Genomic DNA, 25,888 nt, shown 5'->3' on the forward strand with positions numbered 1-25,888 from the left:
AAACAAGGAGGTGATCTGAGATAGAGGAGAAGCACACACATGGTACATAGCACAGGGATTTGGCCCAAATGATGAAAATGGAACATGGTCAGCTGAAATTTGGGAAACTGCCTTGTAGCAAAGGCTTTTGCTTGGTACTATGGGGGCAACGAAAACCTGTCTCAACCTCGATTTCAAAATCCTCTTTGTTCCTTGCTAGCATTTCCCTGAGATCCTCTTATGCTCTATAGCCCCTCTCTTCCCCAGGGTATAGAGGTCTCCTAGTCTTCAAGTGGATTTTGGCAACTGTGTTTGATTCAGTGCAGCAATAAGATTCCTACTTCCTGCTCTCTATAACTAAAGGCACGGACATGAATAACAAGAATGCCAAAGAAAAAAGAACCCCCCAGATCCACCCATGAGACCCATCCTTTCATCCCCCCAGCCACAGTGAGGTCTCTAAACCTGGTCTGGTTGCTGCTGTGGCCCCAGCCTTATCATCTCTTGGCTCAAACTGCAAGAGCTTCTGGAAGCCACTCATCATCTTCTTTCCAGTTTATTACACCTAGTTTTGGCACCAAAGAATGCCATTATGTTCCCATAATCTCCGTTGCCCCCCATTGTTTGAAATGGCAATGGTACACCTATTACCTATGTAACTATACTATACCTATCTAACTTCAAGATTGCCTTCCTGCCAGCTTGCTTCTCCTAGTCCCCTCCTGTCTAGAAATTCTTGCTGTTTCCACGGAATCCTTCCCTCCCTCCTCTGTAGCTTAGTTGCTGTAGCTCATCTTCACTGCCTGCCATTTCTTGTTTCTTTCTCTTCCCTCCCTCTCCCATTCCAGGCTTCTATCACTTGCTTTTCTTCTTTTATGTTCTCTGGGCCTCCTTTCAGGCTTACTCACTGAAAACGCGTGTTTAAATGTCACCCTTCTTCCATAATTCATGGAGAGAAGTTTCTCAAAGTTTAGGAAATGCCATTGCAAGACACCAAGTCCCCTCCCTAGAACCCATCACCCTCTTCTCCTGGCACTCACACATTGAACCAGATACGGAGTTCCTCTTTGCAATTTGGTATTCATTTCTAGGACAAAGGGCCCAGGAGCACAGGACCTTTACCCTCAAGCAATTCTTTCTCTGTCAGAACCAGGAGAAGACAGTGGTCAGGAGGGCAGTGCAGTCTCGTTTTCTGCTCCCATGCTCTCAGGACTGAGGCCTCCCTAGACCCGCGGTCCAGCCAGGTCTCAACACAGAAGGAGTTGAGGTGATCCACAGTGGGGATGCCCAGTTAAGAGACACAGGCCTTGTTCATTCATTTGGAGGAGGTTCCCAGGAGAGTCGTGAGGACATAGAACACCCGTCCTGTGCCCCCCTCTCCCAGCCTCCTTCTGTGAAAAATAAGTCAAGAGAGAAAAGAAAGGAAAGGAAAAGAGAGAAAAGAAGGGAAGCAGGAAGGGAGGGTGGGAGGGGAAGAAAGAACAGAAAAAGTAAAGGAGGCTTTGAGCTTGGTGCTGAGTATGTGAAAGGCAGGTCTTGGATCTAACGTGCAACAAAGTAGAGCTCTGTCTCTACCCCCACTGCCTCTAGGGATTGAGGGAAGATGGCATCAAATTCTACCCTAAACTCAAGGGGAAATGACCTTGGTGGAAATTTGCTGAGGCCTCTGTGGAAATTAGAACAGCGACCTTGAACTCCAGGTTTGGAAAGAATCAAGACTTCCTGTCCTGGGATGAGCTCCTCAAAGAGATGAGGGCAAGAGTTGGGGGCAACGCCCCCTCTCCTCCATACTTATACACCCAACAGTCTCAAAGGAATGGAGCTATTTTTCTGTATCTCCTTGTGATGCAGCCCTAGCCCCACCACCTCCTGGAAGCCTTCCTGGATTACTATTCTGTCTTTCTGTTAGGGGCATTGCCTTGTTTTCCTTCCCTTCTTGTTTTTCAACCCTGCCCTCCAAATGGTGTCTCACAGAGATGCACATAGGAGGTGCTCAGTAATTACTACTTGTTGAGTGAATAAGTGAGAGATGTACTGTGGTCCAGGTAGGAAAGAATGCAGGAATCTTTGGAATTCTGAATCCATGTCCAGCTGCACCATTAATTTATCTGTATGGCTCTGGGCAAGTGTCTCCAATTCTCTGACCCAGAGTTTCCTCATGTGTAAAATGGGGATAATAATACCTACCTTACAAAGAAGTTCAACATTTACAGGTTGTGGTAGGCAGAATTATGTCTCCCCCCACAAAGATGTCTACATTCTAACCCCTGGAACTTGTGAATATGTTATGTTATACAAACCTGAATCAGACCTGCGGATGGAATTAAGGATGTTAATCAGCTGATCTTAAAATAAGGAGATTATCCTGGATTATCTGGATGGGCCCAATGTAATCACAAGGGTCTTTAATAATGGAAGAGGGATGCAGACGTGAACCAAAGAGATGGGCTGAGAGAAATACTCAGCCTCAGGTCGCAGGCTTTGGAGATGGAGGAAGAGGCTAAGAGCCCAGGAATGCAGGCAACCACTAGAAATTGTAAAAAAGCAAGGAAATGGATTCTCCTTCCCCTAGAGCACCCAGGAGGAATGCAACCTGTGGATGCTTTGCTTTTAAGCCAGCGAGACCCATTTCAGATTGCTGATCTCCAGCACTGTAAGAGAATATGTTGCTTTAAGCCACTGTGTGGTAATTTGTTACAACAACAAGAGGAAACTAATGCACAGGTGTTGTGTGTAAAGTCCCTGGCACACACTGGGTACTTTAATGGCTGACATCAGAGAATGACTGACTGACTGAATGAATGAATATTAGTGTGTCCCACTAGACTATCAGCAAAGTGAGGTGAGTGTTTCTTCTCTTATATTCCACCCAGCATCTAACAGAGTATTGCGCACACACCAGCACACAAAAAGGCTTCTAGACTCAGCCTGAATTTCACCTTTGGGGATTGAGCTATGCCAGAAGAAGAGATGGGATAGAGACTCAGCATAGAAGAGGATGTAGGAGCTTATAAAAGGCAAATTGACTTCTTGCCTGAAGTGTCGGGGTGGTGAGTGCAGGTTACCTCCAAAAGCACATAACACAGAAGCCAGGTTTTAACGCCACCTTGCTGGGAGGCTCCAGGTGAAGATGCTGGAGAAGATGGGAGAGAGGACTCTTAACTCATCTCCAAGACACAGAAGAGGCTGTTTCTCTGGATGAGAGATGCTCTTCATCGGGGGGAAATGTTCATTATGAGCAAGCCCGTTTCTATTTACAACACTGTTTGCTGAGGCATGAGGCTGAATTCACCCAGGGTATCCAAAGAGCCAAGCCCTGGTGCAGGCAAAGACAGGGAAGGCCATTGCAGAGCCGGATTTTGCAAATTTCCTTCATGCACTTGGGCCCTCCTGGAAGTCCAGGTTCCAAACAGGAAATCTTGCTTATAGGGGTCCCGCTGATCGATTATCAGTCTGACGCTGCTGCAAATCACTGAATGTCTTCCTTCATTTAAAAGAAAGGAAAAAATTTGGTTTCAGTTCTGAAAGCACAGGGTAAGAAACCCAGAGGTCACTTTCTCTTTCTTTCCAGCTCTCTCTCACTCTCTTAAATAAGGAGAAAGGCTATATTTTTCCATGGATTAAGTCCAACACAGAGAAGACTGTCACTGTGAAAACAATAGAATTTATCTCCACTGATATAGCTTGACACTGGGACAAGTGCCTGAATTGTTGCCATAGCAATAAATGTGTCGGACTTATGCATGCGTTTTCTACTATAGGATTTTGATTAATGGCATTGACTAAATGGTGTAAAGGGGGAGAGACCATGCAGAAGGCCCGAGGAGAGAGAGCCAGGCTGCAGAGGGTCTGCCACAGCCCACTACAGATGGGTGGCAAGTGGAGTTGACCAGAAACCAGTTAAACGGGAGGTGGAATCTCTTCAATGGAGCAGCATCTGCACGCCGGCCGCAGCGCCTTGTCGTAGGGGTCTGAGAGCCGGAGGGGAGGATGCATGACAGTGAAGCCAGAGCTCCATCAGGGCCAGAGAGCTAATGAAATCTCACTTCCATTGAGTGCTTCCTGTGTGCCTGTGTGCTTGGGATTTTATGTGTCTCAGTTTATTAATTCCTTACATGAACTCTATGAGGCAGCTATTATTTTTTTTTCTGATAAAGAAACTGAGGCACAGAGAAGTTAATCAACTTGCAAAAGTCACACAGCTAGTGAGTGGCAGAATCGGGATTCAGACCCTCGGGCTGTCTGGCTTTGGACCCTGAGCTTTACCACTGCATTGTGCTTTGCTCCAGGAACAGGTACCGCCCTCCTGATTTTGCCTATCAATACTGGCAATGAGCGTGGAAGAGGTGGGGGTGGCGGGGTAGAGAGGCGATTCTCAGTGAAAGACATCCCCACCTCTGGAAAATCAAGGCAAAGTGCTCAGAGCTCTCTGCAGGAAGGGGGGCACATCTTACTCGTTGCTAACATCATAGGCACCAGTAAGTGGCCTTTGGCGTGCTACCTATCAGTATGCACTGAGCACTTCACATTCACCAAAAGGCAGGGTGGGACAGTTGAATGAGGCCTGGAAGCCAGAAAGGTTTGACTTCTGACAGTGTCAGTGTGACCCTGGACTGCTCACTGGGTCTCTCCAGGCCTCCGTTTCCTCATCTGTGAAATGCATAGAATACAAGTACCAGCTCGTCTGCGGTTGTAAGGATTCAATGAGAGGGTGTATTGCAAACACTGAACAGAGTGATTGGCATACTCACTCAAGTAACTCCTCAAATTAAGTTAAATTTTCAAAAGACTCATTTTTCTAATTTGCCTGGTGTTCAGAAAACCCTTTCTGTTTTCAGACTTGTTCTTTCCTTTAGTTCAAACAAGTTTTCTACTGTCATTTTCCTGGACTTTTGCTTCTGTTCCTCTTATTCTTTCCTTCTGATATTTTTTTTGACTTGTAAACTGGGTCTCCTGGGTATGCCTGCCCACTTTCCTTCCCTCCTCTTTTCATTTCTAAGATCTATTGTCCTTTGAGATCAGGCTGCAATAATCAAGTTTGTCTTCCACCTCACTCATTTGATATTTTTCTTCAGTATTCATTCTATTGTACACTCCTCTGAAATGGCTCCTACTTTTAAATTATTCCTTTATGACAATCTAGTCTAATTCTACAGATGCAATGTTATAGTAAATATTTTTGAAATCACTATCAGAATTCTTTTAATATTTTTTTTCAGTTTTCAGCAATAAATCTATGTGAGAAAGGCTGTTTCTCCAAGGTGTCCCTGTTCTGCTGGGCCACAATGTTACTGGTCTGATTTCATTCATTCATTCACTCAAGAGTCATTGAGTGTCTACTATATACCTATATCATTCATCACATCAGATGGTCATAGGAAAGGAAAATATAGCAGGGTGTTGGGGAACTGAGAGTGGCAGGGGTAGCTATTGTTTATAGCATTGTCAGGGAAGGCCTCTCCGCAAAGGCAATATTTGAGCAGAGTCCCGAAGAAATTAAGGGAGCAAGAGATGTGGCTATCTAGGGGAAGAACATTCTAGCAGAGGGAATAGCCGGTGCAAAGGCCCTATTCCATTTGCAGAAACAAGCCTGTTTTCTGTAGAAGACAGCTTAAGTGGGAAACTCCACAGAGATGGCTGTCACCAGGGTACCTCTTTCTGCCTCAAGCCTAGCCTACGCCTATAGGATAATTTTTGTAGGGGTTTCTCTAATTCCCAGAAATAGAGGGTTTTTTTCCCCCAGGAGAGGAAATTTTGAGTCGGTCCATGATGTCTCCGTCAATAAGATGCTGCTTGCATTTTAGCAGAAATCCTTTGAGTTTTGAGAGGTGTCTGACACTTATCCTAGTTTCAGGGATTGCTGCTGGTATGATGAAGGCTTGGAAGAAAGGATGTACCCCATACTCCACTGCAGGAGACTAAGGATAACAAATACATACCACAAGTGCCCAGATCCCATGGCAGGTAGCACTTGTTGATCATGGTGCTCTTTCTTGCTGAAATTAGATGCCACTTCAGAATCCTTCTTAACACTCCAAGTTAGTCATAATAGCACTCAAAATGAAACCTTTCCATCATCTTTGATGATGGTTTCTGATAATATGTATATAAATGGAATTTTTGTATTAGGTCAAACCATATGAAATTGCTATTAGGTAACTTTTTTTAAAAAATGACAATTTCATGTGGTTCAATCTAGTCCATTGAATTAAATACAGCTCTGTTCAATGGACGTTTGTTGAGAAATCTTTTGCTAAGCAAAGATTTCTTGTTCTCTGTGAACACTTCAACCTGAATATACCTGCAACTTTTCATACATTAAATATTCTTAAAGCGGGACCCAGCTGTATTGATTAATATCCTAACACAACTACCTTGGAACCAGCTTCATTTCCAGCCTTTGTCTAATTTTTTTTCACCTTCTGGGACCATGAGGTGGCTGAATCTAAAATAAAGAGCCCCCCAAAGACATGCCAATAAGCCATCGTTTTCCCTCTAACCTCTATGTGGTAGCTTGTGTTATTGTTCTCATTCATTCACTCCCTCCCTGTGAGAGGTTTATAGTTTCCTCATGCATTGCCAACTTGCAGTGCTTCCCTGTCAGAGACGTGTACTTCCTGCCCCCTTGACTTCAGACTTGGTCATGTGACTTGTTTTGGCCAATGGAATGTGATGTATGGTACTCTAGGCAGAAGCTTTCAAAGATACTGCATGGTTTAATCATGGTGCTTCTTTTCCTTCTGCTATGAGTCCTGGATATCTGGTTTGGAGGACACATGGAGCAGAAGTGTAAAGCCTCAGCTTTGCTGTAACAACATATAGAGTGAGTGAGAAATAAACCTTTGAAAGCCACTAAAATGTTGGGGGTTATTTGTTACTGTAGCTGTACCTGGCCAAGGCTGGCTAATACACTTTGTCAGCATTAAATACCATGTTAAGAAATAACTTTCCGGGCTTCCCTGGTGGCGCAGTGGTTGAGGATCTGCCTGCCAATGCAGGGGACACGGGTTCGAGCCCTGGTCTGGGAAGATCCCACGTGCCGCGGAGCAACTGGGCCCGTGTGCCACAACTACTGAGCCTGCGCGTCTGGAGCCTGTACTCCGCAACAGGAGAGGCCACGATAGTGAGAGGCCTGTGCACCGTGATGAAGAGTGGCCCCCACTCGCCGCAACTAGAGAAAGCCCTCGCACAGAAACGAAGACCCAACACAGCCAAAAATAAATAAATAAAATTAAAAAACAAAAAACAAAAAACACTTTAAAAAAAGAAATAACTTTCCCAGGGCTTGCCCAGGGTAAGTGTCATGTAGCTATGGAGCTTTTGGTTTACATAAGCTGTTGGTATCAATGGTGTGGAGGGTGTAAGACCATGCAGCCTTTCTAGGCACAACCTATGATAGATGTGCCAGAAACTTTAGAAGAATGTGTCCAAACCACATGATCATAGGTGTTTTGTGGGAAAAAAAGAGACTCGGACTTCAAATATGTTTGGAAACACTGGGTTAAATGAAGTTAAACAGGATTCTTTCCAGCAAGACTTCTCAGAGTTTTTAATATGCTGAGGTGCATTGTGAGTCTCCTAGGGAAGAGGGTGATACAGAATTCACTGTTTTCCAAAGTTGTTTGATCATGGGGTTTTTTTTTTTTCATAGACTCTTACATGGGCTTAATGCTCTGCAAAAAAACTCAGCAAATGCTGCCTTTGGTGGCAGCAGAATTTGCATATTTCTCTGAAATTTCCCATCTCTTCCAGCTACTGATCTATTTCACTGTTTGTCTTCACTCTCGCCTTTGTTTTGTCTTGTCTTCTTTTGCGACCTACTCCTCCATCTCCTTTCATCATTCTACCTTTGCTTCCTATTTCTCCTTCTTCCCTTCCTCCTTCTCTTCTTTCTTCTTTCCTCTCCCATCCCCTTCCAACCCCCATTGTCTCCTCTTCTCCTCCCCTCTCCTGTTCACTCTCTTCACCCTCTTTTTCTCACTCTCTCTGGCTTTTCAAGAAGCCCAGAGAGTTTTCTCTGACTGGATGACCCAGGGGAATGTCTTGTTGGATTGTCAAGTACCATCCCTGAAAATAAAGCCAGCGATGGCGCTGCCTGCTCTTCCCAGGTGTGGTGTTAATTTTAAAGCAATGGGCTTTAACACTGCATCAGCCTCCTTAAGGAGAGATCCTTTGTTCTAGACTCAGACAAAGCAGCCCAGTCGGCCTTAAAAGAAAAAAAAAAGCTGTTTCATTTTATATTGGAAAAATACAATGTGACATCTGGAGAATAAATTGTTCAGTCAGCCAGAAATACGCCTTGTAAAAATTGCTTAGGTTTCTGTAACAAGATTATTTACTGCGAGTGTTCACCTATAATACAGCACACTTTTGAAATGGACCTTTTATGAAACACATCAAGAACTGTAGAAATGTATTCAGTGCATTAATCTACAACACTGCACACTTTACCACACTTTCAGAGTAGATTTCAAAACTCAGACCATCTAATGAGATAGAAAAAAGTTATTCTTGTCCTATATTCATTCCGGTCATGTTCTATATGGAGCCCTTGGGATATTTAACATAATGCAGTAAGTTTTTCAACACACACACACACACAGACACTCCCTCTCACACACAATCATACACACTGTTACACACGCTCTCACACACAAATGAAATATATGACTCTTCAGACAAGTATTCAGTTTAGAATACAGTAGGCCCATATTTCAACAGCCTGTGTGCAAGGCAAGGGCTGGCTATTTTAGAAACCAGAACTTTATAAATATTTAAAGATCCTGATTTAATTCAAATGAGAGATCTCTCAGGTGCTGTCAGTTACTTTCCATGACTCCTTCATTTCTGATCAGGGGGTGACAGTTTGGAGAGCAATCTCCTGGCAATTTGAGGAAGTGCCTCAGTTAGAACCTGGCAGCTGGGACTGGGCCTGAGGTGGCTGAAGCAGGTGAATTGTGGAGAAGTGGGTCAGGTGGGGCAGGCAGGGAAAAGCACGCCCTACGCTTGCCTGCTTTGCTGGCCTTGACTTTTCTTTGCCACCCTGACTACAGAAATGGGTTCTTCCAGCTGGGCGGCTCCACGTGAGGTGGTCCAAACCCTTCTGCCTCAAGGTCAAGTCAACCGCTCCCTTGGATCAATGGATATCAGTTCTAGAACATACAGAGCAGAGAGGAGACCTGCAGGATGGTTCCTCCACCAACCCAATGAAAGGCCCAGGCTCTCAAAGTTCACCTTGCCCTGGAGATTTTAGCATGTTGCTGGGAGAGCTAACTTGTCCAGTATGGAAATCCAGGGGAGGAGAAAAAGAGGGTTCCAGAATTCTCTCTCCAGTGCCAAAGATCAACTCACCTCTCAGCCATCACTGCCCATCCTCTTGGCATCTCCACACAGCAAAGTCTGCGTGAAAGTCAAGGCAGAGCTGGTGGAAGTTGTGCATTATCTACATCTTGGAGGATGGAGTTCTGGAAGACTTGCCAAGCTCTGCATTCGGAGGGTCTCTCCTCTCAGAGACTGAAGCTCTGGAGGAAGCCTGCAAGAGGGCCTTGCTGCTTTTTGTATAGAGCAAACCCCTTTGTTCCACTGCTTCTCATTGACGTGGATGAATTTCAGGCCTCTGTTCTGGCTCTCAGGCTCTCTCTCTCCTGCCCTCCTGATTTGGCAAAGAATGAAGAATGACATTTTTCTACTGTCTCTGCTCAGCTTTCTTGGACTTTTTTTAAAAAAATGGGCTTCACAGTTTTCAACTCCAAACTCTCTGTTACAGAGAGTTACATCATAGTTTCTTGTTGAAGAGGACAAAGGCTTAACTGCATGGGAACTAACATGCAAATTAAAAGTGAAAACATTCTTCCAAAAATCTGAAGAGGCCAAAAAAAAAAAAAAATCCAGATTTTTTTTTAAACATCCAGATTTCATCAAGATATTTTGATGGAAAGAGCCAGAAAATCTTGGGAACCAATTCGACAGGCCAGATCTCAGTTGGCACATACGTAAGATGAAGTTACGTCTAATGGTCTTCACTGGCCTTATATTGTCTGCTTATGATGAAATATGGTCTTAGCCCATTAAGTTACATGCATAATTGAAGCTAGAAATCAAGTACAGGGATAGATTTGAGATCAATTTCTATTCTATTTTAATAACAAAAATAAAAACATATTTATTCTCCAAAAAAATGGGCTTTAGCATTTTTCAGTTTTGTTTTCTTCTAAGTCTCACACTCTGGGGATCTACCAGTCTCCTTGAGGAACCTTCTTTTACCCACAGGTTCCATTCGTTTCGTGGAAATGTTGTCTTTATTCTTGATGGTCCCATCCAAGACACATGTCCTCCCTGAAGCCTTCCATGACCCTTTGGTTCACACCAATCTTTCCCTCTTTATCCTCTCGGGCAATCTATGGAACCATGTAGTTTAACATTCAATCACACATGGCCTTGCCTTGCTTCACCCCTTTGCCTTCCTCTGTATGTTAAGTGGAGGCACAGGGGGATGGACAGACCAACACACTAAGGTAAATAAACAAGGGGCTCTCATCTCCACAGCATCATGTATTCATCATGTGAACATCGCGCAAGCACCTCAACCATTTGGAGCCTCAGTTTCCTTGTGTATCAAATGGAGGTGTTACTCACATTGCTTGTCACATAAAAAAGTTGTAATACTAACTGTAATAGTAAGTGAACTAATGAAGCAAAAACACTTCATAAACTGAAAATCTTGGAACATATAAGGAGTATCAATAATATTGAACTTCTTGTCTTCCATTTGCTTCCACCTTCCCACAGCGGCTAGAAGAGTGTTGAACACACAGTAGGAAACCAACAAACATTGATTACATAGAATGTCTCTTTTTGCCCCAGGGTAACCTTTACAGGTTCCAGCTTCTGGAAGGTCTACTACAAAGCACAAAGCAAGACTTAATGAGGATGAAAATGATTTGCGAGCCCTGTCTGTTCTTTACACAAGGATTTGAAAAGCTAAGTTTAGATTCTCCTCTACAATTTTCTAGGAAGCTGGCTTGAGAGTTTTGTTGTAGAGGATTTTCTGGGAAGATGATGGCGGAAGCCTGAGAATTTAGCACACACTGTGAGATGATTTTTTCCTTCTTTCAGGAACAGAATACTAACAAATTAGGATCATTATTTAATAGGTCAGAGGTCACTATATTATTTCCTGTAAAATAGATTCATGCTTATACTAAGGAAAAGAGAGAAATACCTACGCTCTTGGTGACAGCCCATTTGATTAAGAATTTGGTTAGCTTGCTACTTGGTATTTCTCCACAAATAAACTTTCCCTTGAATTCTGAAGATGGTGATGGACTTGACTGAGGTCCAGAATGAGTACACTCTTTTCTTTTGTTGCACTAGTGGCCTGGGGGTGGAGGGGGACTTAGTTTTAGCCCTGAGGCTCCGAGCCACTCAGATACTTGAAGAATTCACCTTCAGGCTGAGGCCTGAAAGGAATGTGTGATATTTGTGCATATGGTTTGGCTATTAAGATAGTGGGTAAAATCAACTATTCTTCAATAAAAAAATAAAAATGAAGAAAGAAAAAGATAGTGAGTAAAGAACAGGTGAATCCTTTCGGTCAGCCTCTTCTTCTAGGAGTTCTACAATCTCTATCTCACCGTGATGGAATAAAAACTAAGTGTGCACTGTTCCAAATAGGGACGACAGCATCAGGATTTACAGCACCCAACAGAGATCCTGGGCTCTGCACCCTGACTGAAGCAACCCTGTCCCTCTTCCCCTGTTCCAATGAATGGACACGTATCTAAACATCAAACTGGTGTGGGGAGAGCTGCAGGCTCCAAACTGAGGCCCCATCCATCAAAAGCACTCTATTCTCCTTCAAATGCTGTTTAGAGGGGATCGAGGAAACCATATCTCAGTGTGCACCTCATTCACTGATGAAAATTTCCCTTTAAAGACATTTTAAAGACATTCATTGAAAGGCTTGTGGGTTCAAGATTTTGTGAGAAAACTGTGGAATAAATGGAAATAAGTAAGATATGATCCTCTTTGGGATAACTCTCTATCTGCTGGGGGAGCCAGAGCTGTACAGAGGCAATGATGGCACTAGACTATTGTTAAGTGTTGTAATACATGTGCAAGAATTCATTGAAAGAGCCGGGAGGAAGCCATCTGTGTGGGCTGAGGGAGTAAAGCAAGCTCCTTGGAGGAAGAAGACAATCTAGCAAGGGCTATCCATGGGGATCGAACCAATATCTGCAGCCACTACACTTTCGCTTCACAAGGCTTCGGCACCAGATTGATCAAAGAGGCCTTTGAGGAGTATTTGACATGCCATGTTGGAGAAAAGGTCCTAGAAATTATGTTCAGTCTTTAGATGCAGGACTTGGTTCAGCACTATTAGCCTTTGAGATTTTTCTCATCTCCTCCTGTATATCTTTTTGGTCTTTATGATTCTTGTTGGCCACTAGCATGCGGGGGCTCTGATCTAGGTACTGTCAAAACTATTTGAGTTTCAAGTAACATAAGCCAACTCAAGAGAGCTCCAGCAAAAAAAAATGAATTTGCTAAAAATGTGAATGCCTTATGAAACCCAAGGGGAGGAATATAGTTGAGCCTTAGAACAGAATTGCTATCAGAAACTGGAAAAGCTGCTAGGGATCCAGGCATATCTCCCTCACTCTCATTTCTGCTTCTCTCTGAGCATCTTTTTCATTCTTCTCTTTATATATCTGTTCATACTGCTTCTCAGTCCATATAAAAAAGAGATGGCTGCCCCAGATGTCAAGTTTTTAATGTGTCCATCATATTCTATCATTCACATGAATTAACTGGTTATCTCTGAATTCCTATTTCACATTCCATGTAAAGAGAACCTATTTTTTTTTTCAGGTTTTATTTTTAATTTTATTGAAGTGTAGTTGATTTACAATATTGTGTTAATTTCTGCTGTACAGCAAAGGGATTCAATTATACATATATATACATATATATGTATAATATATATATATCTTCATATTCTTTTCCATTATGGTTTATCACAGGATATTGACTATAGTTCCCTGTGCTATACAGTAGGACCTTATTGTTTATCCATCCTATATATATCATACTTTGCATCTGCTAATCCCAAACTCCCAATCCTTCCTTCCCTCACCTCCCCTGCCCCTTGGCAACCACAAGTCTATTCTCTATGTCTGTGAGTCTGTTTCTGTTTCGTAGATATGTTCATTTATGTCACATTTTAGATTCCACATATAAGTGATATCATATGGTATTTGTCTTTGTCTTTCTGACTTATTTCACTTAGTATGATAATCTCTAGGTCCATCCATGTTGCTGCAAATGGCATTATTTCATTCTTTTTTATGACCGAGTAGTATTCCATTGTATATACATACCACATCTTCTTTATCCATTCATCTCTCAATGGATTTTTAGGTGATTCCATGTCCTGGCTATTGTAAATACTGCTGCTATGAACATAGGGGTGCATGTATCTTTTTGAATTATAGTTTTGTCTGGGAGAATCTATTTAAACTAACTTGAGCCATGTGTCTCCCTTTGGTCCAGTTAAGCGTCTAACACCCAATTCTAACTGCAGTGGGTGTGGGGTTCCCAACACATTCAAGCTATTCTCTGACAGCAGCTGGGTGTCCTACAATTCAACCCAGTTCTGACGCTATTTACCTGGAGAGAGCATCGGATTCCACAGGTTCAGGGCTCAGTCCCACAAGACTGACCTCCACTTCAGATGCCAATCTGAAGCCCAGGTTGTTACCTGTGCTACATGACCGACTGGCTATAGGTTGTAGGTTCCAGTGGCCTCCTCCTTGGGTTATAAGGTAAGGGCTCAGCGCTATGAGACTTCACATCACAAGTCCTTCACATCACAAGTCCAGGCAGTCACCTAGGCTTCTGACCAGCTGGCTACAAATCAAAGGTTCCCACGATCTCTTCTTCGGGTTTGATTAATTTGCTGGAGTGGCTCACAGAACTCAGAGAAACATTTTACTTACTAGGTTACTGGTTTATTATTACCATTATCATTATTTTTAGCAAGGAATGGAAATATCTGGAAATATCTGATATTAAATGATATTTAATATCATATTAAATATCATTTAATATGATCATAAAATGAGTTATCATTTTGTGTTGCTTGATATATTGTTCCTTGATATATAAGTGCTCCTTTACAGCAGAGAGATACCTGTGCCTGGAGCCTCTTGCAGAGCCCCCAGCCCAGGGTCAGGAAAGGTGGACACCTCTTCCTGGGATGCACAAAGACTAAGGCGGTGGGTGGGGACGGCAAAGCGCCCAAGGCCTTGCCCTTACAGTGGTGTGGCAGCCATTCGTCCCCCCGATGGTCTCCAGGGAGCCCTCCAAGTGCTGGCTGTCTGCCTGTAGGATGAAGGGCCTCAGCCCCAGCTGCTGGAACTCACGGCTGTCCGCATAGAGCTGCCGCGCGTGGACGGCGAACGCGTGGACTGAGGTCCTTTGCGGTACTGGCGCCCCACGGCGGCCGACTGCTGGATCTCCTGCGAGGAGGGCTGGGTGCGCGGGGTCAGCCCGGAGGCCGCCAGCAGCTCGGTGTCCCTGGTCTCGGAGCGCCCTCACTGGTGGTCTGGGCTCCCCGCGACATCTGCACGCAGCAGGCCAGGCCAGGTGCCCCCAGCGCGCGCGCACGCAGGGAGTAAGGTGTCCGCGTCGGGCTCCCAGGGTCCCTTAAGGTACTTTCCTGGAAGAGCCAGTCACTTCTCGTGAAGGTACAGGTGGTGGAGGGTGTCGAGGCCCCGTTTCCAATATTGCTCTGCCCGGAAAACCCAGGGTGGACTCCGCCTAGAGAATCTGGAAAACTGCAGCCGAGCGCGGAACCGGGATCACCAGGCAGCTGCCTCTGCAGGCCCCACTCGACTCTCGGACACGGAGCCTGCCTCGAGGCCTCTGGAACTTTCCACAGACAGACTCGGGCTGGAGAAATGCCGAGGTCCTGGGCTCTTCAGGCCCACCAGGTGCAAGGGGTCATCCTGGAGGTGGGAGACGGAGGCAGTGTCACGGATGGGACCTGAGATGGGGTCCTTGCCAGGCCAGCCTGACATTGTAGGCGGACAGGTTGGGCACAGCCTTATGCTGCGGGGGTCACGTGTCGGGGAGCTGGTGGACGCTTTGCACCGTCAGTGAAGTGCAGGATTTCCTTCCTACTGAAGGCCATCGGGGATCCAGGTACACATGCTATTTTAACTGACCTCAGCGCTTCCCTTCCTTTTTTTCCTACTTGCTCAGCAATCCGTGGGCGGTGCGCTCAGGCAGGGACAGCATCACGGTGTGCAGACGATGTCTCTCTGTCGCCTTCTCCTAGGCTTTCTTTTCTTTTTAAAAATTTTGTATTGGAGTAGAGTTGATTTACAATGTTGTGTTAGTTTCAGGTGTACAACAAAGTGATTCCGTTATACACAGATTACTGGTTTATTATAAAAGGATATAACTCAGGAACAGCCAGATGGAAGAGATACATGAGGCAAGGTATGGGGAAAGGGGGCGGAGCTCCCATGCCCTCTCGGGGAGTGCCACTGTCTTTGAATCTCCACCCGTTCATCCACCCGGAAGCTCTCTAAACCTAGTCTTTTTGGGTTTCATGGAGGTTCCATTCTATAGGCACGGTTGATTAAATCATTGACCATTGGTGTTTGACCTCAAACTCCAGCCCCTCTCCCCTCCCCTGAAGTCGGAGGTGGGACTGAAAATTCCAACCCTCTAATCACAAAGTTGGTTCTCCTGGCAACCAGCCCCCATCCTTAGGTATGGTCCAACAGTCACCTCATTAACATAACAAGAGACACCTTTATTGCTCTTAGCATCAGAAATTCCAAGGGTTTTAGGAGCTCTGTGACAGAAATGGGGATGAAAACCAAATATACATTTGACTCTTGAAGTACTCAGGGCTTATGGGTGCCAATCCCTGTGGAGTCAAAAATCTGAGAGTACAGCTCTCTCTGCCTCAGAAACAAAGGAATTGATAAATGACTTACCCTAGGACGGGAAACTGAAACAGTATGGATAGAATCAGGACTCAATTTTGATTCCACCTATTTTGACCTCTAATTGAACACAAACTCTTCCCCACATTTAGTTAAAGATATGTAAAATGAAAATACAAGCATTATATTTATTGGGAAAAAAAATCACGTATAATTAGACCCACGCTGTTCAAACCAATGTCGTTCAAGGGTCAACCGTGTATTTCTTTTTACAAATCACAATATCACACCGATCGACTTTGTCCATAGGCTGGGTCAAAGAGTATAAACACAACTGTCAGTGTCCCATTCCTGTGATAGAAAGAAATTCTTTAAAAAATGAAGTATTGCTCAGACACTGGGCAGATCACTCCCTCCCACCTCATCTCTAAAAAGTATATACGGTCTATCCCTTTCCAAGTGCCAGTACTGCATGAGAATCACAAATGGCCAGGTTAGGGAAAGCTCGTGTATAGGGAGAAATAAGAAAAAAGAGCATTACTAATTTGAGATGCCATCCTTCAGAATAACAGTGATGTGAGCCTAATCTTTGTGAACTCAAGCTTTGGCCATATCAAGGTTGTGTTTCTGGATGTTCCTACAGGGCATACAATAACTTCATTTTCCACCAGGTACATCATTCTGCCTTACAGATGTGTATATGATGCTCCCAAACAAGGCAGGGTCATGAAGGCCCTAGGAAGTCCAAACTCTTTGGTATCAAACACAAAGCCTTTTAGACTCTCAAGGCCTTTGCTCCTTCTCCAGTCTCAACTATGATCACCTCTGATCTTGCAATTTATGTTGCAGACATTTAGAACTGCATGTAATTCCTGAAACAGTGCATACTGTTTGTGACTCCGTGCCTCTGGACATCCTATTCCCTCTTTCTGGAACCTCCTTCTCGTCACCTGTCCATATCACAAACTCCTAATCACCTGTTAAAGCTGACTCAAATATATCCCCCTCCAGGAAGCTCTCCTTGAGACTTACACACACACACACAGACACACACACACACACAGACACACACACACACACACCACTGAATGGGATGACAAAGTGGCCGAACCCAATACAAAGTGGCACTCTGAGGCTGGGGGCCTCCATGCAAAGCGCCACCTCTAACCCTTCACTTTTTCTTCATTCATGAATTAGTCACATATACTAGATGTGACCCTAAACTCCTTAAGACCGCTTTGTTTTATTTATCTTCATGTTTATTCCCCTGTAAACACGTCTTTGGACAGGAAAGTAGTGTAGCTTGGAGATTAAGCACAAAAACTCTGGACAGATGGTCAGATGGACCCATCTTTGTTCAAATCGTAGCTTTTCCAACTCTTAGCTGTAACCCTGTGCAAGGTATCTCAATCTCTAAGTCTGTGTTCACACCTATAAAATAGGAATAATCTTAAGACTTACCTGTAAGGGTTATAATGTGGTGATTTAATGAGATAATATGTGTAATATAGAAAGCCTTCAACAAATGTTAGATATTATTATAAAAAATCTTCTGAACAGAATTTCTCTGTGGTTTGATGACTTGGAAGGGACTCTATTTCAACAACAACAACAAATCTTGTGTACCTTGGGGATCCTTCCTAAAAACAATGATAAACCATTGTCCATTAGATGGGCTAAAGTGCTGGTTACCAGAAGGTTCTGGTCAATAAATTCAGTTTCATCTCCTGCACGCTTTTTAGCTTTGATTCATTTTCCTTTTTCCTAGATGGGTAAGAATTGGAAATACAGGCTGAGCTTTGATTTTGCACCTAGGGATTCTCTTCAACAGCCACGAGACTACTGGGATGAAATGTCCTTCCAGAGCTCTCTCATCCTTCTCCCTGCTTACCAGCCAAGCCTGTGTTCAGTTCATCCCAGAAGAGTGTCCAACTTGAAACAACAGAGGAGTTTCTGTAAAGTTCTAGAACTCAGAGCTTCTCAACCAGAACTCCAGGGGGAATAACCTCTTATTCTGCAAGAGAAAACAGAGATTAGGGGAAAAGAGCAAAGGAAAAGAAAAAAAAATCTCTCTCTCTCTCTTATACATACAAACCCTGCTCTGTATGTGAGCTATAGGATTTTTGAATTTATAAGAAAATACAGCTTTTTGTTAAGTCTGCTGGTGACAGCTCTACTTTCTGGATCTCACTGGAGGGTGATCCATCTTGAAGTGTGCCCACATCCTCAAAGGCACTAGGACCAAAGGCTTGGAGCATCTCTGCACGCTTACCCACCTTGTCATGCTTTCTCCAGGCCACTCATATACTGGCTCATTGTTTCGTCCATTCTTTCATCTCTTTTCCTCTCTGTATTTCTCCCCTCTCCCCTCTCCTGTCTTCTCCTCCTCCTACTTCTCTCTCCCCCGCGTCATTGGAGGAGCCTATTCACTCCTGGTCATAATTCTGTTCTCAACACTAAGAGATGGGACCCATTTCCACCTCCACAAAATCAGCCCCAGGACTGTGTTCATCACGCTTGAGCACAGCTTTTGTGGGCAGGCACATGCCCGGAGGGATTCTAGCCCCGGAACACTGCCCGGCAGCCTCTTGCCTCGCGCTCCATCCAGAAAAGTCTGCACTTCCAGAGCTGCTGCTTTTGGGCCCCAGCCAAGCTCCTCTTTGAGCTCTTTATTTTGAAACCATTTCTTGTTGGATTCTGCAACAATCAGTCTCAAAATTTAAAAAAAAAAAAAAACATAAAAAGAAATGGCCTGATCGCCACGCACTGATTAACTGGCCCGGGAACACGATAGATCTCAGGCATGATGCAAATAACTATTTTAAATCTGCTGCCACTTTTCTAAATATTAGCATTAGGATTAAAAAGAAATGTCTCCTACCCCAGATAAAAGAACATGAGGTTTAGGGCTGAAGGGAGTTGATTCTGACATTGGTTACGATGTTTTTAAAAAAATATTTCAATTTGGAGAAAATGAGATAGGGGATAACTGGGTACAGGAGAGAGTTGGGTTTGTTTCTTTTTCTTTTTCTTTCTTTCTTTCTTTTTTTTGAGAGGGGGTTGGGTCTGAAGCCGTGCATGTCAGAGAATTTACCCAGGAGGATGGCAAACCTGCGGCAGAGTCAATTTAGTTACAAGATCAAAATCTCTTGACTCACAGGAGACAGTGTTAAAATGTTGGGAACAGCTACAGGTCTTTTAAAATCATGCTTCTGCAGCAAAATCAGATTCTGAATTGCTTTACAGGCTCTTCATTTATAAAGCCCCTTTCAAGCTGGCAGTTTTGGGCCCAAGCAGTCAGGATGTTTCGGAAGCTGTGAAACCAAGGCATTGACTTCATGCAACCCGCCTCCCCCCACCTCCGCCCCAAATCCCAGCCCCGACCCAGGTCAAGTCCAGTTGCTAGAAGGATAAGAAGAAAAAGCAAAGTCCCAGACGAGGGCTGATTTCCAGGTGTCTGTGGAATGATGGGTTGCAGGACTAGGAAGCCACTCCCTGATGCTCGCTTGCTAATATGAATAACAAACGTGTTAACATCAGCTACCGGGCACGCACTATATGCCACGCATTGTGCCAAATATTTACGGACAGGGCTCAGCAAACTATGGCCCATGGACCGTGTCCATTCCATTGCTTCTTTTTGTATAGCCTCTGAGCTCAGAATGGTTTTGACAGTTTTTAAATGGTTAAAAACAATCAAAAGAAGAATATTTCATGACTCATGGAAAATTTCATGAAAATCAAATGACGATGTCCATAAGTAAAGTTTTATTGGCACGTAGGTGTGTCCATTCATTGACATATTATCTATGGCTGCTTTGGGGCTACAGTGGCTGAGTTAAGCGGTTGTAGCAGAAATTGTATGATCCACAAAGCCTAAAACATTGACCCTCTGGCCCTTTACAGAACAAGTTTGCCTACCCTCATTGATATACGACATCTCTTTCCTACAACAACCTTTCCACAGTAGGGACGAGGATAGTTGTTGCCAATGGAGAGGGACTGAGGGTGGAGGGAAGTCATTGACCCCAGGCACTTGGCATGATTTCCTTCTTTAAAAGTCACTTTTGATGAAATTTCTTTTAAAAAGAGGCATTTCTTAGGTGTCAGGGAATAGTAGAGAGTAACAGGCAGAGTCACTGACTCAGAAGAGTTTCAGGCTAAGGTGGGAGCCTGTTATATGTAGTTGGTATAATTCTTTTAAGTTATAAAACACTGTTCTTTCATTTATTTATTTAACACCCATGTCTACAGCATTCAGTATGTGGCAGGTCCTCTTCTAAGTGTTTGACACATATGAATTCATTTAATTCTCTCAGCCACGCTATGAAGTAAATACTATTACTACCCCCATTTTACAGATGGGGAAACTGAGGCACACACTCAGGTTTAGTAACTAATTCCCAGTCATGCAACTAGTCAGGGGCAGAGACAGGTTTTGAACTTGGTTGAACTTGGTTGGAATGCCCTCGGCACCAAAGCACCATGCTGTTTTTGCCTTTCCAACATGTCATTTGATCTTTAGAGCAATCCTGTGGGAACTGAAATGTGCCTGCTATTCCCACCTAACAGATATGGAAACTGAGAACCTAAGAAGTAAAATGATCCAAGGATGAACACCTATTTCGTTGCAAAGCCACTCATGCTCTGCCATCCCCTGCCTAACTTCACTCCACGCCACCCTCTTCTTGCCTTTTGCCTGTAAGCCACCCTCATTTTCTTGCAGGTTTACTTCAAAGTTCTTGCCTATGAGGTTCCCATGAAGAAGTACACTCTTCATGTACCTGGCTCCTTTACATCTCTCAGATGAGGTGACCTTAACAAAAAATATGTCCTGCCCTCTCACAAAGACATCTCCAAATAGCAGTATTTATTTCTTGCTCAAGCAAAAGTGTGTGCAGACATTAAAGGCTGGTAGGCAGCTCCATAATCACGAAGGACCAGGCTCCTTCTTCAACATGGCTGCTGTCTTGGAGTCCAAAAGCATTGCTCTAGCTCCTGCCATCACATTTGACTTCCAGTCAGCCAGAAGGAGGAAGAGAAAGTAGAACAACTTGCCTCTTTTGCTCACCTTGCATTGGCCAGGATTTGGTCAGATGGCCACAGCTAGCTGCAAGGGAGTTTGGGACAACTAATCCTTTTTGTAGAAGGCTTTATGCCCAGCTAAAAAGTAGAGAGTTCTGGTGTTGAGTGAGAAGGGGGGAATGGGCGTGAAAAGACTACTGCCATAGAACCTTGTACTTTTCCTTCTCCAACTTGTAGTTAGATCTTTATTTGTTAGTATTTTTGAATGTCTTTTTCTCTCACTAGGCCAAAACTAAGACCTTCTGACCCGTTTCTGCTGTGTCCCCAGCACTGAGCAGAGAGCCTGGCCTGTTGTTGCTAGCTGCTCAGTATTTTTTGAATGGATGACAAGCACAGTCAGGCATGGAACTCAGGACGCCAAGCTCTTAGCCACTTTCCCCAGCTCTAAGCCAAGGTGTAGGTAAAGGTCACCTTATCTTTGTTAAGCTACAAGATAAGAGAATTCCAGGCAGAGAGTATACAGGTGGATGATCTATTCCTGACCCTCTGGGTAAAGTTATATTGTCTGATCAGTGATTGCCCACCTGATGAGAAAGACACCCAGTGAGAATGTGATATGATGAACACATGCACAGGTCAACAGCAAAGGCTTAGCTCAGTAGCAAGAGGGCTGGTCTCCTGTGCGCAGCCCACTGCCTGAGTCATGCTTAGCGGTGTCATTTCATGAGCCCCAGACAACAGGGATGTAACCATGGATCCATTATTCGAGCACAGTTCGCACCAAGCCTCATACTCTTGCGTGAGATCTCTACTAGCCAAGATCATTTTTATAGCTTTCTCATAGAGAAATATCTTATGTAATCATTTAGATTTTTCATTTTGCAGAGTGCTAAGTAGAGACGTCACTTCTCAACTGCCTACTATGTGCCTGGAACACCCAGTCTCTGGAACGTACACCGTCAATCAAAGCACTCAACTGCTGTGAGAGATTGTCAGTATAACCAGTGGAAGAAACAATGTTCTGTGTCCACCAAACCATTTCTTTTTCCTCTTGAGCTCACAGGAAGGTTACATTTCTTATCTCCTCTTTGATGGGAGGGCGGGTGGCAGGGAAGGGTATGTAATCAGATCTGGTGATTGGAATGTGGGCAGAAACAACATATGCTATCTCCAGGCCAGGCTCCTTCTTCTTCTCTATCTTCCCCTTCCGTGGTGTGGTGGCCATGTGTGAAAATGGTCAAGCTACAATATGGAAGAAGCCTATGCCCCTTAATCCCTGAGTCTCTGTGTGTGACATCCCAGGAGCACCTCTTCAGATTCCCCTGTACGTTATTCAAGTCATGCTCTGATTACCAGCTCGCCAAAGGTTCAAACCTGCAAGTCTTACTTACACCAAAGCTTCATTGTTGATGGTGAATATATAGATAATTCAAAAGTGTGGAGGTGTGAAGGCTCCATTGGGGAAAATTTTTTGTTTGTTTATTTGTTTTTCCAGTTTTATTGAGAAATAATTATCTACGTCACTGTATAAGTTTGAGGCATACAGTGTGATGATTTGACTTACATATACTACTGTAGAATGATTATCACAATAGGTCCAGCAAACATCCATCATTTCATACAGATACAATATAAAGAAAAGAAAAGAAAAAAAACTAAAGAATTTTTCTCCTTGTGATGAGAACTCTTAAGATTTACCCTCTTAACAACTTTTCGATATATTACACAGCAGTGTTAACTACAGTCATCATGTTGTACATTACATCCCTAGTACTTATTTATCTTATAACTGAATATTTGTACCTTTTGACCACCTTCTGCAAATTTCCCCTCCCCCACCCCTTCACCTCTGGTAACCAAATGTCTGAATCTCTTTTTCTATGAGTTTGTTTTTTTTTTTGTTTGTGCTTTTTAGATTCCACATGTAAGTGAGATCCTACAATATTTGTCTTTCTCTCTCTGACTTATTTCACTTAGCATAATGCCTTCAATGCCCACCTATGTTGTTGCAAATGAGAGGATTATCTCATTTTTTATAGCTGAATAATATTCCATTGTGTGTGTGTATATATATAAATATGGCCAGCTTCTTTATCCATTTATCCTTTGATGGACACTTGGGTTGTTTCTACTTCTTGGCTATGGTAAATAATGCTGCTATGAACATGGCAGTACAGGTATCTTTTCGAGTTAGTGTTTTCATTTCCTTTGGATATATTCCCAGAAGTGGAATTGCTGGATTATATGGTAGTTATACTTCTTATTTTTGAGGCTCCTCCATACTGTTTTCCTTAGTGACTGTACCAATTTACAATCCCACCAACAGTGCACAAGGGTTCCCTTTTTCCCATATCCACACCAGCATTTGTTATCTCTTATCTTTTGATGAGGACCATTCTAACAGGTGTGAGGTGATATCTCATTGTGGTTTGAGCATCTTTTCATGTACCTGTTGTCCTTTCATACATCTTCTTTGCAAAATGTCTGTTTAGGTTCTCGGAGTAAACTTTTGATCCATGGGGGTGGGAGCCAGTGGATAAATGCTTCACCCTTTTTCTATCAGATACATAGTCATGAGGCCCATTTCGTGCACTTTCTCAGAGTCTGTGGCATCACACACCCCATCATTCTCAGGGGCCAACAACTTGGTGAGGCATCTTTGTATTCACTCTTCCTTTTAACCTGCTTCACACTCCTTGTTCTCACTCCTGCTGCCTGGTATCATGCTGCCCAATAAAGTGCCAGCACATAAATCCTTTCCCCAGGCTCTGCTTTCTGTGGGACCCCATTTAAGACACCCAGCTGCATAGAGAGCTTTCTGGGAGAGCCACTCAACCAGGAACATCCATGTCGAATTTTGTGTGAACAAGAAATAAATTGTGATTGTAATAAGCTATTGAAACTGGGTTTGTTTATGACAGCAGCTAATGCTAATTACCCTCACTAACATATTACTCTCTTTTTACAGATCTGAGGACTGAGTTCAAGGACGTGAAATAACTTTCTGTTAGTCGCACAGTTTGTGTTAGGTTCAACCAAGATTCACATAACTTGCACTGACACGCTTCTGTAGAAGTTTTGCTTAGCACTGAACGTGTTTAATTTGCTCTGCAGGGTCCTGTTTATTTCCTATATGTGTGGCGGTGATTTAAGCACTTGAAGCTGGCCAAGAGTGGTGTTTCCTGAATTTCTCTTGGTCAAGTGCTATCGAGGTCTTTGGGTGCCAGACTGTTCCTCCAGAAATCTCCAAATGAAGCTTTCCCCCGAAGATGCTCCCCACTATGTAAAAGGTTTTAACAATGAAAGGGAAGAGCAACTTGAAAAAAGCCGACTCTGGGCTCTGAACAGTTTTTTGGTTAAAGAATTAAACCATAAGATCCAGCAATCCCACTTCGGGGAAAACCATAATTTGAAAAGATTCATGCACCCCAATGTTCATTGCAGCACTATTTACAATAGCCAAGACATGGAAGCAACCTAAATGTCCATTGACAGAGGAATGGATAAAGAAGATGTGGTACATATATATAATGAAATATTGCTCAGCCATTAAAAAGAATGAAATAATGCCATTTGCAGCAACATGGATAGACCTAGAGATTGTCATACTGAGTGAAGTAAGCCAGACAGAGAAAGAGAAATATCGTATGATATCCGTTATATGCAGAATCTAAAAAGAAATTATACAAATGAACTTCTTTACAAAATAGAAACAGACTCACAGACTTAGAGAACGAACTTGTGGTTACCAGGGGGGAAGCATGGAAGGAAGGGATTGTTAGGGAGTTTGGGATCAATATGTACACACTGCTATATTTAAAATGGCTAACCGACAAGGACCTACTGTATAGTACAGGGAACTCTGCTCTATGTTATGTGGCAGCCTGGATGGGAGGAGAGTTTGGGGGAGAATGGATACATGTGTAGGTATGGCTGAGTCCCTTTGCTGTGCACCTGAAACTATGACAACATTGTTAATCGGCTATACTCCAATATAAAATAAAGAGTTTTAAAAACAAAGTATCAAATTTCACTTAACTAATTACCCATAGGTAGGCATTCTAGATTGTTCCAATTTTATTTGTTGTTATAAAAATTACTGTAATGAACATTCTTGAATATATATCTTTACATACTCATGCTGTTATTTCTGTGAAATAGAAGCCTAGAAATAGAACTTTTAGGTCACATCTAACATTTTAATAGATACAGTTAATTTACCATCCAAAATATTGTACCAATATTTAGGTAGAGTCTGGATCTGCTCTATTCTCTTTACCCTCTCCTGCACTTAATGTTATCAAGGTCGCTTTTCTTCCCCGTTTTATAAAGTGAAAATAATATCTCATTGTTGCTTTTATGCATTTCTTTAGCATGTGGCAAGGCTGAGCGTCATTTCACATGTTTGTTGGCTGACTGTGTTTCTTCTGTGAACGGCTGCTCATATCATGTATCACTTGTCTATTGTGTTTTTTGGTTGTTGCTATTTCTTCTCATTAATGACTATTGTACCCTTACTGTTGTGAACCTGTCAGATAGATTGCCCTGGTGGAGTTTCCAGTCCAGCAGGGAAGAGAGACCTTGAACAATGGTAAAAAGAAGCAAATGCAGCCTATGAAAGTGTTGTATCCACTTCTGTGGGAGCACCTAACAGTCTTGGGTGGGATGAGCAGGGAAGGCTTCCAGGTCGATGAGCTATTGAATAGTAGGAGGAATTGGGCACGTGAAGGCAGACAAGGGGATTAAATTCGAGGATAAGGAAGAGGCAAGCATGAAGGCAATTAGGAGCCTCTGGTTTGGCTTTATTACTTACCTACATATCTATAGAAATATAACCGCTTGTATCCACAGACTGATGAGACCAGGTGATATTGATTGTAATGTAATCGGTCCTTTGTATTATTAATAACAGTAATAATAATAGC

At 43.3% G+C, this 25,888-nt stretch overlaps 1 pseudogene; it reads right to left on the reverse strand.

Moving 5' to 3' along the window:
- The window catches only part of LOC133077641 (cerebral cavernous malformations protein 2 homolog), a 177,707-nt pseudogene extending 159,511 nt beyond the window's left edge, over positions 1-18,196 (reverse strand).
- Between the last annotated feature and the right edge of the window lie 7,692 nt (positions 18,197-25,888).

The sequence above is a fragment of the Eubalaena glacialis genome, chromosome 18, assembly GCF_028564815.1.
Source record: "Eubalaena glacialis isolate mEubGla1 chromosome 18, mEubGla1.1.hap2.+ XY, whole genome shotgun sequence".
NCBI classification, from domain to species: Eukaryota; Metazoa; Chordata; class Mammalia; order Artiodactyla; family Balaenidae; genus Eubalaena; species Eubalaena glacialis.